General features: G+C 51.3%; 1 protein-coding gene across 1 annotated transcript in view; it reads left to right on the forward strand.

The window, feature by feature from the left end:
• The first annotated feature begins 4420 nt into the window (after positions 1-4420).
• The window catches only part of LOC142254811 (uncharacterized), a 120151-nt gene continuing 110873 nt past the window's right edge, over positions 4421-13698 (forward strand). The window contains exon 1 of the mRNA XM_075326130.1: positions 4421-4704. The gene's annotated coding sequence lies outside the window, so the exon portion shown is untranslated. The remainder of the gene's footprint in view (positions 4705-13698) is intronic.

The raw sequence follows: 13698 nt of genomic DNA on the forward strand, positions 1-13698 counted from the left end.
GATTTTGCATGGTGACCCAGATCGATGTCGATTGACATTTATTTTGTATTTTTTCCATTTTCTTACTATTGCACCAACAGTTGTCTCCTTCTCGCTCAGCGTGTTATTTATGGTTTTTTAGCCCATGCCAGACTTGTGCAGGTCTATGATCTTGTCCCTGACATCCTTGGAAAGCTCTTTGGTCTTGACCATGTTGTAGAGGTTAGAGTCTGACTGATTAATTGAAAATATCCAAAAAACTGACCCGCACATCCAACAAATGTGAACAGGTGCTAGCCGAAAAAACATAGTAACTATAAAATGTATACAGCTGCACACTGAAAAGCCAAAAATGAACAAGGGAAAATATGGCACTGCATTACTGCAAAAGAGAGATATTTAGTTTATGTATTGTTCAATGCATGTAAGCCCGGAAACCAACGGCAAGATATATCTCTGTAATCCGGGAACCTAACTTAAATGCCACTATCTAGGTTAAAAACATCCGTGTCTGCGCAAAATGCCACTATTTGGACTCCAAACCTCCATGTATGTGTCGCGGGCGGGGGGAGCGCTGCTCGCCTGCTCGCGCTTGCAGCTCGGGTCCGGCCGCTGCTGCTGCTGCTCGGTGGCTCGAGCGGTGGGCCGGATCCGGGGATTCGAGCGGCGCTCCTCGCCCGTGAGTGAAAGGGGTGGTTTGGGTTTGGGGATATAGTCCGTGACGCCACCCACGGTTTGTGGTGAGGTTGGAACACCACCGCTGCTCTGGATGGGGATCCCGGGAGCGGTGACAGGGAGCAGCTGAGATGGTTCTCTCCCCTCCGTGGGTAGGGGGATTTGGTGGTCCCGGGGCCCGGTGATGTGGATTGGAAAGTGGACGGTGGGAGCTGGGGAGGTGCAGGGTCACGGGGCAGCGCAGTGCCAGGCGGCACAGTGGTACTCACTCAGCCAGTAATGCACACAGAGTCTTTGGTGAAACAAACGTCTGGATGGACGGGTCCCACAGACGGCTGCAGCTATCACTCCCGGTAGGTTGGCGGTGACTGTCTCTCCCTGCACCTTGTCGTGTAGTTGGCCCCGATGGCTTCCCACCGGTAGCCCGCTCCCCAGCGGTGTATGTTGCCGGAGGAGCCCCTTTGTGCCCGCAGGCGCTGGCCCTGGGAACTCTAGCTGTGGCGGTAGCTGTATTTCCCGTTCACGGTTGAGCGGTTGCCTTTTGTTGGGTCTTGGTTGCTGAGGAACCCCGAGGGTCCCCGTCACTGACGGATTTGACCAGTTTTCCGGCGACTGCAAGCCTGGTCGGGGTCCGTAGGCCCTGCCGAATGCTGGCTTTTCTTCGCTCCCCGATACGGTACCGGCGGGCCACCGCCCGACCCTGGTCCTCACGGTTGTAAGTCAATCGACCTCCACTGCAGACGGTCACCACCGTCTGCCAACCTTGCTGTCGGTGCCCGGGCCACGTACCCGGACACGGTCAGTCAGTGGCTCCTTTACCACTTCTCCTCACTCAACTCCAAAACGGATCTCACTGCCTTTCCCGCCTCCAGGGCTGTGAACTCCTCGATGGGCGGGGCCAACCGCCTGGCTCCGCCCCACCTGGTGTGGACATCATCCCCTGGAGGGAGGCAACAAGGATTTTCCTGTGTGACTGGTGTGCCTAACCGGGGTGTGGGGTGTGATGTTGCAGTACCTGTGACGTCCTGGCTTGTCCAGGGCGCCACATATGGACAGCTAGGTTCCTGCTATAATGGTTATGAAAACAGCCAGGTCTTAGGGTGGAGTGCTCAGTCAGAAAGAGACTCACTACAAATATCTGACTGATTAATTGAGTCTGGAACAGGAGTCTTTCATACAGGTGACAGCTGTCTCAGGGGATAGTGTCTAAGCATGTGCAGGTGTGATGCCCTGGACTAGCCAGGTAGTCACAGACATAACACCACACACACCCCTTACCCGGACAGGTGACAAGAGTCAAACAGAAACCCTTGTTGCCACCCTCCAGGGTCTGATGTCCACACCAGGTGGTGTGGAGCCAGGTGGTTGGCCCCGCCCACCGAGGAGTTCACAGGCCTGGAGGCGGGAAAAACACAAACAGTAGGGAGTTGACAGAGAGTAGAGGAGTGAGGAGAGAAATCAAGGGCAGACCTGGGACCAGGCCTGCCACGGACTGTCTAGGTGTCTGAGTTGGAGCCCAGGCACCTCCAGCAAGGTCAGCAGACGGTGGTGGCCGTCTGCAGGAGTTGGTGCACGGTCGGTGGAACCGTAGGACCGGGGTCGGGTGGTGGCCCGCCGGTACCGAACCGGGGAGCCGATTGGAGCCAAGCACCAGGCAGTGTACTCAGACCCCGACTAGGCTAGAAGCCGCCCTGATAGTCGAATTTACTGATTGCGGTCTGGACCTCAGGGGTTCATTCCCACCCAAGTCCCGATTGACGGCAACAGCCCAACCATCCCGGATAAGTGCCACCGCCAGAGGCCAGAGATCCAACGGGCCAACCTTTGCAGGCAAACGGGCTCCTACGACACTTACAAGCCAGGGAGCGGACTACCGGTGCCCAGGCACAGGAGTCATTCACAACATAACACAGGTGCAGAGAAACGACAGCCATCACCAACCTGTCCAGGGAGAACACCGCAGCCGGCTGTGGGCCCCATCCATTATACCGTTTGGTTTACCAGAGACTCCGTTATCTTGTGTTAGAGTGAGTACACCAGTGCCGTCAGGCACCGCACCGTGCTGCACCGCGACCCTGCGCCCTGCACCCTGGCCTTCATCCTCCCCGCGGGCCCCCGGGACCATCGCCCCTGCCCATGGAGGGGTTAACACCAAGCTGCATAACACCGTCACCGGGAGGCCTAGTCAACGGCAGCGGTGGTGTCCATCCTACGATCACCACAACCCGTGGGTGGCGTCACGAACTTTACCAAACAACCACCCCAAACCCCTGCGTGTACTGCCACTACATCCTTCCAGAGCGACGTGAACCCCGGAGTCCGGAGGCGCTCGAGCCACTGACACGCGAGCCCGGACCCAAGCGGCTCGGCGGCCGCAGCCGAGGCCGCGGTGCAGTACACAGCAAAGAAGATGATATTAGCTAAACCTGGAGTTATATTCTGCTATTAAGACAGGATTAGTTAGACCAGGGGTGGGGAACCTCCGGCCCGCGGGCCGTATACGGCCCGTGACGACTTTTTATGCGGCCCCCAGGCACATTCCCAGGGACCGCTGTGCTCTGGCAGCAGCCGCGCTTTTCCCGGCTGCCGGCCCTTTAAATCTCACTGCCTGATGCCTTGAGGGTAGATGCTAGAATGTACGGGCTCTTTCCAGATCCTGACTTCCAGGACCTGACTGCAGCCCATACATTCTAGGCTTAACCCCGGCCTGTGCTAGTGTGCTCTGGTGGGCGGGGTAAGCAGCACGCTGCGATATGTCACAGAAGAGCTGCAGCAGATTTACCAGCCTCCCGTACCTGCTGTCTGCGTGACTCCCCCTCACTGTGAGTACGCAACCCATCGCTGCCGCCCCCCCCGCTAAGTGCTGTGTACTCCCTCGTGCTGTGTGTACCCCTCAATGCTGTGTACCCCCTTATGCTGTGTGTATCCCCTAATGCTGTGTGTACCACCCCAGTGCTGTGTACCCCCCAGTGCTGTGTGTACCCCCTAATGCTGTGTACCCCCTAATGTTGTGTGTACCCCCTAATGCAGTGTGTAACCCCTACTGCAGTGTGCACCCCCTAATGTTGAGTACACCTCTAGTACAGTGTGTACCCCTTAGTACTGTGTGTGCTCCCCTAGTAATGTCTGTACCCCTTGGGTGATGTCTATGCCCCCCCAGTGCTGTCCGCACCACCTAATGCTGTCCATGCTGCCACCAGTGCTGTCCATGCCACGGTCAGTGCTGTCTTTGCCCCCTTATGCTGTCCGTGCTCCCCAGTGCTGTGTGCCACCCCTCAGTACTATGTACCCGCCAGTGCTCTGAACTTGCTACTGCTGTCTGTACCCTCCCACTGCTTTCTATGCCCCCCAGTCTGTGCCCTCCTGTTGATGTCTATGCTCCCCCAGACTTCTCTGTGTCTCCCTAGTGATGCCACCTAGTGCTGTCTGTGCTGCCACCTAGTGCTGTCTGTGCTGCCACCTAGTGCTGTCTTTGCTGCCACCTAGTGCAGTCCGTGCTGCCACCTAGTGCAGTCCGTGCTGCCACCTAGTGCAGTCCGTGCTGCCACCTAGTGCAGTCCGTGCTGCCACCTAGTGCAGTCCGTGCTGCCACCTAGTGCAGTCCGTGCAGCCACCTAGTGCAGTCCGTGCAGCCACCTAGTGCAGTCCGTGCAGCCACCTAGTGCAGTCCGTGCAGCCACCTAGTGCAGTCCGTGCAGCCACCTAGTGCAGTCCGTGCAGCCACCTAGTGCAGTCCGTGCAGCCACCTAGTGCTGTCTGTGCCACAGCCAAGGCTGTCCATGCCCCCCTACTGATGTATATGCCCCAGCCCCCTCCTGTGATGCATATGCCCTAGCCCCTCCTGTGATGTGTACTCCCAGTGTCTCCTGTAATTTATGCACCCCAGCCCCTCCTGTGATGTATATGCCCCAGCCCCTCCTGTGAGCTATATGCCCCCAGCATCTCAAGACCGAGACAAACCTGGAAAAGCAGCTGTGAGAAACAAGATGATCAATATCACCGAACACACAGTCACACCAAACAGAAGCAGCTCCTGCCTCCACAGTAAGGGTGAGTTAATTAATCGTTTGACTAAATTTTTCAAGTTGATAATGTTGTGTGGCCCCCAAAGGTTAGTAGGAAATTCCAAATGGCCCCCGGCAGTAAAAAGGTTCCCCACCCCTGAGTTAGACAGACAAGCCAGCACTTTCAGTATGGTGTTAAAGACAAAAGCAAAATATGGTAAAGCGGTATACAGTGGAACCTTGGTTACCGAGAACAATCCGTTCTGGGAGTGTGCTTGTTAACCAAGTTACTCATTCAGCAAAGCAAGATTTCCCATAGGAAATCATTGCAATGCAGACAATTCATTCCACTACTTGGTAAATGTTCCATCCTGGTCCCCTATTGTGCCATTTCACACACGTACAAACACATACAAATACGCACAAACACACAAGCACGCACGCACACACACATATTATGCTCACCTTACCTTCCGTTCCATCGCCGGCCTGCTGGAACTTGCTGTTCGCCGGTACAGGATGTATACCGGGTAACCATCGCGACGAGGGAGAAACATCCGCTGCCAGAGCGCTGACGTCAAAGGAAGGAGCCGCTTGCCTCTGATTGGTCAGCGCGCTGCCTTTGAGCAGCGGCTGACAGTGGAATTTCTGGCATCAGTCATGATGGTTACCGATACACATCCTGTAGCGGCGAACTAGAAGAACCGGGAGGCCGGCGATGGAACAGAAGGTAAGGTGAGCATAATATGTGTGTGTGCGCATGCGTGCTTGTGTGTGTTTGTGTGAACTGCAAGAGCGGGTCAGAGCGCGGTGAAAGTACAGAAAGTATTTCACAGAAGAAAATGGTTTGAAGTGAACTAACTACCAGTATTTCACAGAAAAGTCACTTTCTAAAATATCAATTCCTTATTATACAAAAAATATTTTTATAAACATTTTTTTTATACAAAAAACCTTAAGGATACACAAGACAGAACAAACAGCCAAATATGAAAGACTTCAGCTAATTGTGTAGCAGAAAGACCAGTGATATACCCCCAAAAATAGGGGGTCAATATACCACCGTGCCAATCACCTACAATGTATGTGATTGGAAAAATTTGGTCCAGGTATGTCTATATTCTGAGGCTCTCACAAATCCGAGGTAAGAAAACACCCCCCTAGACATCAGTTGAAACCTTTAATAATAATAATAATAATAATAATCTAGAGAACGGCTGACATACAAATCTTCAGTGATGAGGTTTTCCATATAACGTTTGTGGTATCCATACAGTTAGGTCCAGAAATATTTGGACAGTGACACAAGTTTTGTTATTTTAGCTGTTTACAAAAACATGTTCAGAAATACAATTATATATATAATATGGGCTGAAAGTGCACACTCCCAGCTGCAATATGAGAGTTTTCACATCCAAATCGGAGAAAGGGTTTAGGAATCATAGCTCTGTAATGCATAGCCTCCTCTTTTTCAAGGGACCAAAAGTAATTGGACAAGGGACTCTAAGGGCTGCAATTAACTCTGAAGGCGTCTCCCTCGTTAACCTGTAATCAATGAAGTAGTTAAAAGGTCTGGGGTTGATTACAGATGTGTGGTTTTGCATTTGGAAGCTGTTGCTGTGACCAAACAACATGCGGTCTAAGGAACTCTCAATTGAGGTGAAGCAGAACATCCTGAGGCTGAAAAAAAAGAAAAAATCCATCAGAGAGATAGCAGACATGCTTGGAGTAGCAAAATCAACAGTCGGGTACATTCTGAGAAAAAAGGAATTGACTGGTGAGCTTGGGAACTCAAAAAGGCCTGGGCGTCCACGGATGACAACAGTGGTGGATGATCGCCGCATACTTTCTTTGGTGAAGAAGAACCCGTTCACAACATCAACTGAAGTCCAGAACACTCTCAGTGAAGTAGGTGTATCTGTCTCTAAGTCAACAGTAAAGAGAAGACTCCATGAAAGTAAATACAAAGGGTTTACATCTAGATGCAAACCATTAATCAATTCCAAAAATAGACAGGCCAGAGTTAAATTTGCTGAAAAACACCTCATGAAGCCAGCTCAGTTCTGGAAAAGTATTCTATGGACAGATGAGACCAAGATCAACCTGTACCAGAATGATGGGAAGAAAAAAGTTTGGAGAAAAAAGGGAACGGCACATGATCCAAGGCACACCACATCCTCTGTAAAACATGGTGGAGGCAACGTGATGGCATGGGCATGCATGGCTTTCAATGGCACTGGGTCACTTGTGTTTATTGATGACATAACAGCAGACAAGAGTAGCCGGATGAATTCTGAAGTGTACAGGGATATACTTTCAGCCCAGATTCAGCCAAATGCCGCAAAGTTGATCGGACGGCGCTTCATAGTACAGATGGACAATGACCCCAAGCATACAGCCAAAGCTACCCAGGAGTTCATGAGTGCAAAAAAGTGGAACATTCTGCAATGGCCAAGTCAATCACCAGATCTTAACCCAATTGAGCATGCATTTCACTTGCTCAAATCCAGACTTAAGACGGAAAGACCCACAAACAAGCAAGACCTGAAGGCTGCGGCTGTAAAGGCCTGGCAAAGCATTAAGAAGGAGGAAACCCAGCGTTTGGTGATGTCCATGGGTTCCAGACTTAAGGCAGTGATTGCCTCCAAAGGATTCGCAACAAAATATTGAAAATAAAAATATTTTGTTTGGGTTTGGTTTATTTGTCCAATTACTTTTGACCTCCTAAAATGTGGAGTGTTTGTAAAGAAATGTGACAATTCCTACAATTTCTATCAGATATTTTTGTTCAAACCTTCAAATTAAACGTTATAATCTGCACTTGAATTCTGTTGTAGAGGTTTCATTTCAAATCCAATGTGGTGTCATGCAGAGCCCAACTCGCGAAAATTGTGTCACTGTCCAAATATTTCTGGACCTAACTGTATATGCCTATTATCTCTCTCCTCACATTTTGTACCGAATGTTTTATGACACGCTATATACACCCCTGATGAACCTCCGATGTAGGAGGAGAAAGGCGTTGGGTGAAAAAATATTGAATGTAATTTAATCAGGAGTTTGCAAATAATGTCATGTAAATGCATCTGTGACTTCAGGGACAGTTTGGTCTAGGCGAATGTATTCTGGACACTCCCAGTTTTCTTACCTCGGATTTGTGAGAGCCTCAGAATATAGACATACCTGGACCAAATTTTTCCAATCACATACATTGTAGGTCGATTGGCACGGTGGTATATTGACCCCCTATTATGCAAGAGAAAATTAATACAGCAGTTATATGTTATCTAATATATAAATCTGAGTGTATGTATTTGTGTATGTCTGCTAAAGGAATCCGCACCATCGCATGTACAATCACGAAAATTTGCACAGACGCCTCATGTGACTCAGGGAACGTCATAGACTATGTTTTGACAGGAAAATTTAACCCCGCACTTTACAGTTACTCTCCAAAAAACCTGCCTCCATTAAAGTCAATAGAGCTGCGAGCTATAGGTTATTAATAGCAGCTGTGAGGAACAAAATAAATTGTTGGTATAATTATCTTATGAGTGAGGTAATAAGATGTCGGTGGGTAGATGGGTAGAGAGAAAGAGACAGAAAGAGAGACAGACAGGGAAAGGGACAGACAGACAAGGAAAGAGACAGAGAGAGACAGACAGACAGTCAAAGAGACAGAGGCAGACAAATCCAGACAGACATGGAAAGAGACAGACAGACAGGGAAAGAGACAGGGAAAGAGACAGATAATGAAAGAGACAGACAGGGAAAGAGACAAAAATATGAAAAGAGACAGAGACAAGTAAAGAGACAGGGAAAGTCAGAGACAGACCTAGAAAGAGACAGACCTAGAAAGAGGCAGACGGGGAAAGAGATAGACGGGGAAAGAGATAGACACGGAAAGAGATAGATGGGGAAAGAGACAGATGGGGAAAGAGACGGGCGGGGAAAGAGACAGGCGGGGAAAGAGACTGAAAGGGAAAGAGACTGACAGACATACACAGAGATGGAGAGAGACAGACACAGTAATAAATACAGACAGACAGACACAGAGATAGATAAAGACACACAGACAGACAGACATGGATAGAGACAGACACACATGGATAGAGACAGACAGAGACAGACACACAGAGATAGACACCGCAGCCAGACAGATGCAGACAGACAGACGCAGACAGACAGAGACAGAGACAAACAGACAGAGACAGACAGACAGAGACAGATAGAGACAGACAGACAGAGATAGACATAGACTGGGAGAGAGCCAGAGACACAATTACTATCCCGGGCAATGCTGGATACTACAGCTAGTTGGTAAATATATTTACCTTTGACAGGTTATGTTTTGTTGCTCCAAAAATTGCCTTGTTACCCCACATTTAACCCTATATAACACAATCCTTTTTTTCCCTACTGTTACCCCATGCTATCCCAACTCATGCCTCCCCATTTTAACTTGCAAAATTAGTAAGAATAATTAAATAAAAAATGTTATGAATTTCTAATGTCTTAAAATTAAAAAAAAAATCCACACACACAAACATAGATAAGCCGAAAGCAAGGGGAATAAGGTTTCAGGCACCGAGATTTTTTTTTCTATGTAGGAAATACAACACATTGTGCAAAACACTCTATTCCATGTGGCCCTTGTGTTGTCAAACTTCAATAAATTATCACTGAATAACCCCTTTATTTGTGGTGGTCCAGCTGCTGGAATTCATACCATGTTTCCTCGAAATTAAGACCTTCCCTGAAATTAAGACCTAGCAGTTTACTGCAAGGCCTAAATATAAGACCTCCCCCGAAAATAATCCCTAGTCGCGGTTCAATGATGAAGTGTCCATGCAGCTAAAAAAGTTAAAGAATACTGCAGGACACTTCATTTTAGAAAGCAGACACCCTCAAAAGAGAGAAGACAGAAGACAGAAGACCCCGCGATCATACTCACCAGACACTGACCGGGAGCAGTGGAATGCATCAAAGACCTGTGGTGGAATACACACATCAGATTGCACACACACACACACACACACACACACACACTCACCGCATAAAGCGGTACCAATTACGGCGACTTAAGAACCTGTGACGCTGTGCACTGTGCAGTGGAGCTTCCAGGACCTGCGGGTGGCACGCATCATAGGGACAAGAGAGCAGAGAGTCTCCTGCTGGCCGGAAGCAAGTGGTATCAATGGATGTGGTGAGTGTGTGCGCGCGATTGTATGTTCGATAAGTGGTGTGTGTGTGTATATGCGATCTGATGTGTGAGTGTTGGCCAGAAGCAGGGGGAGACAGACAGCGTGCAGCATACCCCCTGCGAGCGCCCGGCGAGAATCGAAGGAGAACCTGGGAGCCACATAGGTGTCCGGGATCTGGTAAGTATGATGATCCTGGGAAGGGGATATGCATTTTTTGGGGAGTAAACTTACCCCAAACCATGTGTACCGCCCCGTGCTCAGCAGCCGAGCCGCTCGGATCTGGACCGTCAATGGGTGGCTCGAGGGTCTCCGGACCCGGGGGTCCTGCGGTCACGTCAATCAAAAAGGGGTTTGCGGTTTGGGGACGTATGTGTACGGCCGGAGCCGTGTGTAAGTTCGTGACGTTACCCATGGGATGTGGTGAAGGTAGAAACCACCGCTGCAGTTACGGGGCACCCGGGGGAGATGTTTGGCAGCAAGTTGTTAACCCCTCCGTGGGCAGGGATGGTGGCCCCGGGACCCGTTGGGGGTGTTTGGCGGTTCAGGGAAATGGGCGGCCGGAGGGCACTGATGTACTCACGATTAGTAAACACACGAGTCTCTGGTAAACCAAGGTGATGGTGGTCGGTGCCCGCAGCCGGCCGCAGTCTGGTCCCCCACCCGGCTGGTGGTCTCTGCCTTTCTGCTGTACCTGTTTGTGATGGTGGACTACCTGCGCTTGCAATACAGGAGGCCGCTCCTGGCTTTTGGTTGCCTGAGGAGCCCTTTGCCCATAGACGCTGGCCCGTGGGATCTCTGTGCCGTGGCGGTGGCTTTCTATCCCCCTCGTTGGGCTGTTGTCTTCAGTCGGGACTTTGGGTGGGACAGGACCTCTAGTCCTGGCCGCAATCAGTTAATTAGCTAGCCCCCAGTAGCTTCTGGACCTAGCTTCAGGGTCTGAGTAACCCCCTTTGTGCTCCGGTTTCCGAGTCGGTTCACCGGGTCGGTACCGGCGGGTCACTACCCTGTCCCGGTCCACCACGGTTCCACCAAGCCATCTTCCCGGTTCCTGCAGACAGAGGCCTCCATCTGCCTCCTAGCCAGCAGTGCCAGGGCTCCTACCCTGGCACCGGTTCAGTTTAGGTCTTTCCTCTGCTGGAGCTGCACACAGCTCCAGCCCACACACCCCTCCTCTTGACCTCTAGACTTGGACTAGACTAAACTTTCCCACCACAGGCTGTCTGAGACTCTTTGGTGGGTGTCTTCCAACCGCCTGGTTCCGCCCCCTGGTGTGTCCATAAAGCTCTGAGGGGGGTGACTAGGGTTTTATATGTTTGGCTGCTGTCACCTTGTTAGGGAATGGTGTAATGCGGGCCCTATCCACCTGGCTGGCCAGGGCGTCACACTCCCCCTTGGTTAACCACAGACCGTCCGCGGGCTGTCCGACCACCACTGGTTTATTTTTGCTTTAACTGAAAAAGATAATATTTACAATTATAATAACTTTTGTACAATCAAGCATATTTGTGGATTTCTTCCCTTGCAGGAGGCAGGTTACTTAAATGTTGCAATATAAAACATTTTTATTAATCGTGAACGGGACGGAACTGGGTCCTTTCCATTTTTACCCACTCAAGCAAACCTAGCCCTGATGCTGTCTCTAAAAACCAGGTCAGCACCCCTTTTCCCCAGTCCAGGAAATGGGTTCGGGTCCGGGTGTTGCCCACACGGGCCGGGTAATAAGTTCCTTACCCAGCAGTCTCTCAGAGGCCCCACATTCAGGGGACCCCTGGCCCGAAGGGTCGTCACCGGTTTCCTTGGTGACAGGACCTCGGCCGTCGCTTTCCCGCAGGCCCTTCCTCCAACCAGCCTCTCCGGAGACTGCAGGACAATGAAAAGGGTGGTCAGGGACTATTTTAAACACTGAACTTCGCTGCCGGTGCAGCTTCCTTGGCAACTTTCCCTCAGTCCACCACAGGGCAGCATGGGTCCCCAATGCCACCTTCACTCACGGGTGATACTGTCCAGAAAGTCCCCGTCTTCCACTGCCTGCAGTGCGGGTACGGTAGACCGAATTCTGTAAACAAAACTGTCCTCACTCCAACTTAACTTGCTTGCTGTCCTCCACCAGGGGTTCCGACCCCTGATGGCGCCCACTGGGGTCCAACCGCAGCGGCGTTCAACAAGTCGGGCAGTTTCTCCTTCCCTTCTACCCCGTGTGCTGGGTGGCGTCTCCCGGGGAACTTGGAGACGTTCAACAAAGGTCGGGAGTCTATTTAGTAGGAGCGGGTCCTTATCGTAAAAACTTTTCAACTTTAAAACGTTAACTTTGGGGGTAGACTTACGGGGTGCCACTACCAATGCAGAGGGCCATGCGACTCTGTGAACTGCCTGGAAATCGTGCTTCCCATCCAGGTGCAGTACATCCCTGGACTCTGGACCTCCAACGAGAACGGTGGTGGGATCGTGGACGGCACTGCTTCTTCCAGGAGCTGCGCTACACGGGACTCACTTGTTGCGGTACTGGCAGGTTCCAGCTCCCAGCTAAGGAGGGACGACATGGGGGTCTGCGTAGCTTTGTCCTGGTGCGGCACAGCTGCGGCGGCCCTCTGTTTACGGGCCCCCACCACGGCAACCATCCTCCGGACCTCCGCCCTCCAGTCGAGCACCTGCTGTAGCGTTTGGGCTCTCACCCGGACGCAGAATCTGGATAGCTTCTGCTCCAGCCAGGCAGCGGTCCCTGCAGGTAGCTGGTTCGAGCTCTGCTCCCCCGCATCAAAGGCCACTCCGCCTCTGCCACTGCTGAGCCTTGCCACTCCGGTGGCAGGCGCCGCTCCGCCGGCATCATTTGGCATCCACATTTCTCCGCATCTCCCCCTTAGCCTTTTCGTGGCACTCCACTCGGCGGCCGGTAAGTTTCGTTTTTCGACTTCCGGCTTTGCTTTACGGCCGTGCTCCCAGGGGACGGGGCTTCAGTTCTCACGCTCTTTTCGCAGGGAAGAAGACTTTGGCGGGAATCTTTGTGCCAAAAGATGGCAGCAAGATGGCGGATTTTGAAAATTTTACAACGGATCACCACTGACTTCAATGCAAGGCGCACTTCTACAAGGTAAGTGGATGGGTAAGTATCCTGTTCGTGACGCCAGAAATCGAGGTGTACCACCCCGTGCTCGGCAGCTGAGCCGCTCGGATCCGGACCTTCAGTGAGTGGCTCGAGGGTCTCCGGACCCCGGGGTCCTGTGGTCACGTCGATCAAAAAGGGGTTTGCAGTTTGGGGATGTATGTGTACGGTCGGAGCCGTGTTTAAGTTCATGACGCCACCCACGGGATGTGGTGAAGGTAGACACCACCGCTGAAGTTACGGGGCACCCGGGGGAGATGTTTAGCAGCAAGTTGTTAACCCCTCCGTGGGCAGGGATGGTGGCCCCGGGACCTGTTGGGGGTGTTTGGCGGTGCAGGGAGATGGGCGGCCAGAGGGCACTGATGTACTAACGATTAGGAGGATGAGCCAGAAATCTCACAGAAATGGAAGACGAGTCAGGAATCTCATAAAAATGGAAGACAAGCCAGGAGTCTCACAGAACTGGAAGGCGAGCCAGGAATCTCACAAAACTGGAAGACGAGCCAGGAATCTCTCAGAAATGAAAGAGAAGCCAGGAATTTCACAAAACTGGAAGACGAGCCAGGAATCTCACAGAACTGGCAGACCAACCAGGAATCTAACGGAATTGGAAGACGAGCTAGGAATCTCACAGACCTGGAAAATAAGCCAGGAATCTCACAGAACTGAAAAACGAGCCAGGAATCTCACAGAACTGGAAGACGAGCAAGGAATCTCACAGAACTGGAAGACGAGC

This window comes from Anomaloglossus baeobatrachus, chromosome 10 (assembly GCF_048569485.1).
Source record: "Anomaloglossus baeobatrachus isolate aAnoBae1 chromosome 10, aAnoBae1.hap1, whole genome shotgun sequence".
Lineage (NCBI taxonomy): Eukaryota > Metazoa > Chordata > Amphibia > Anura > Aromobatidae > Anomaloglossus > Anomaloglossus baeobatrachus.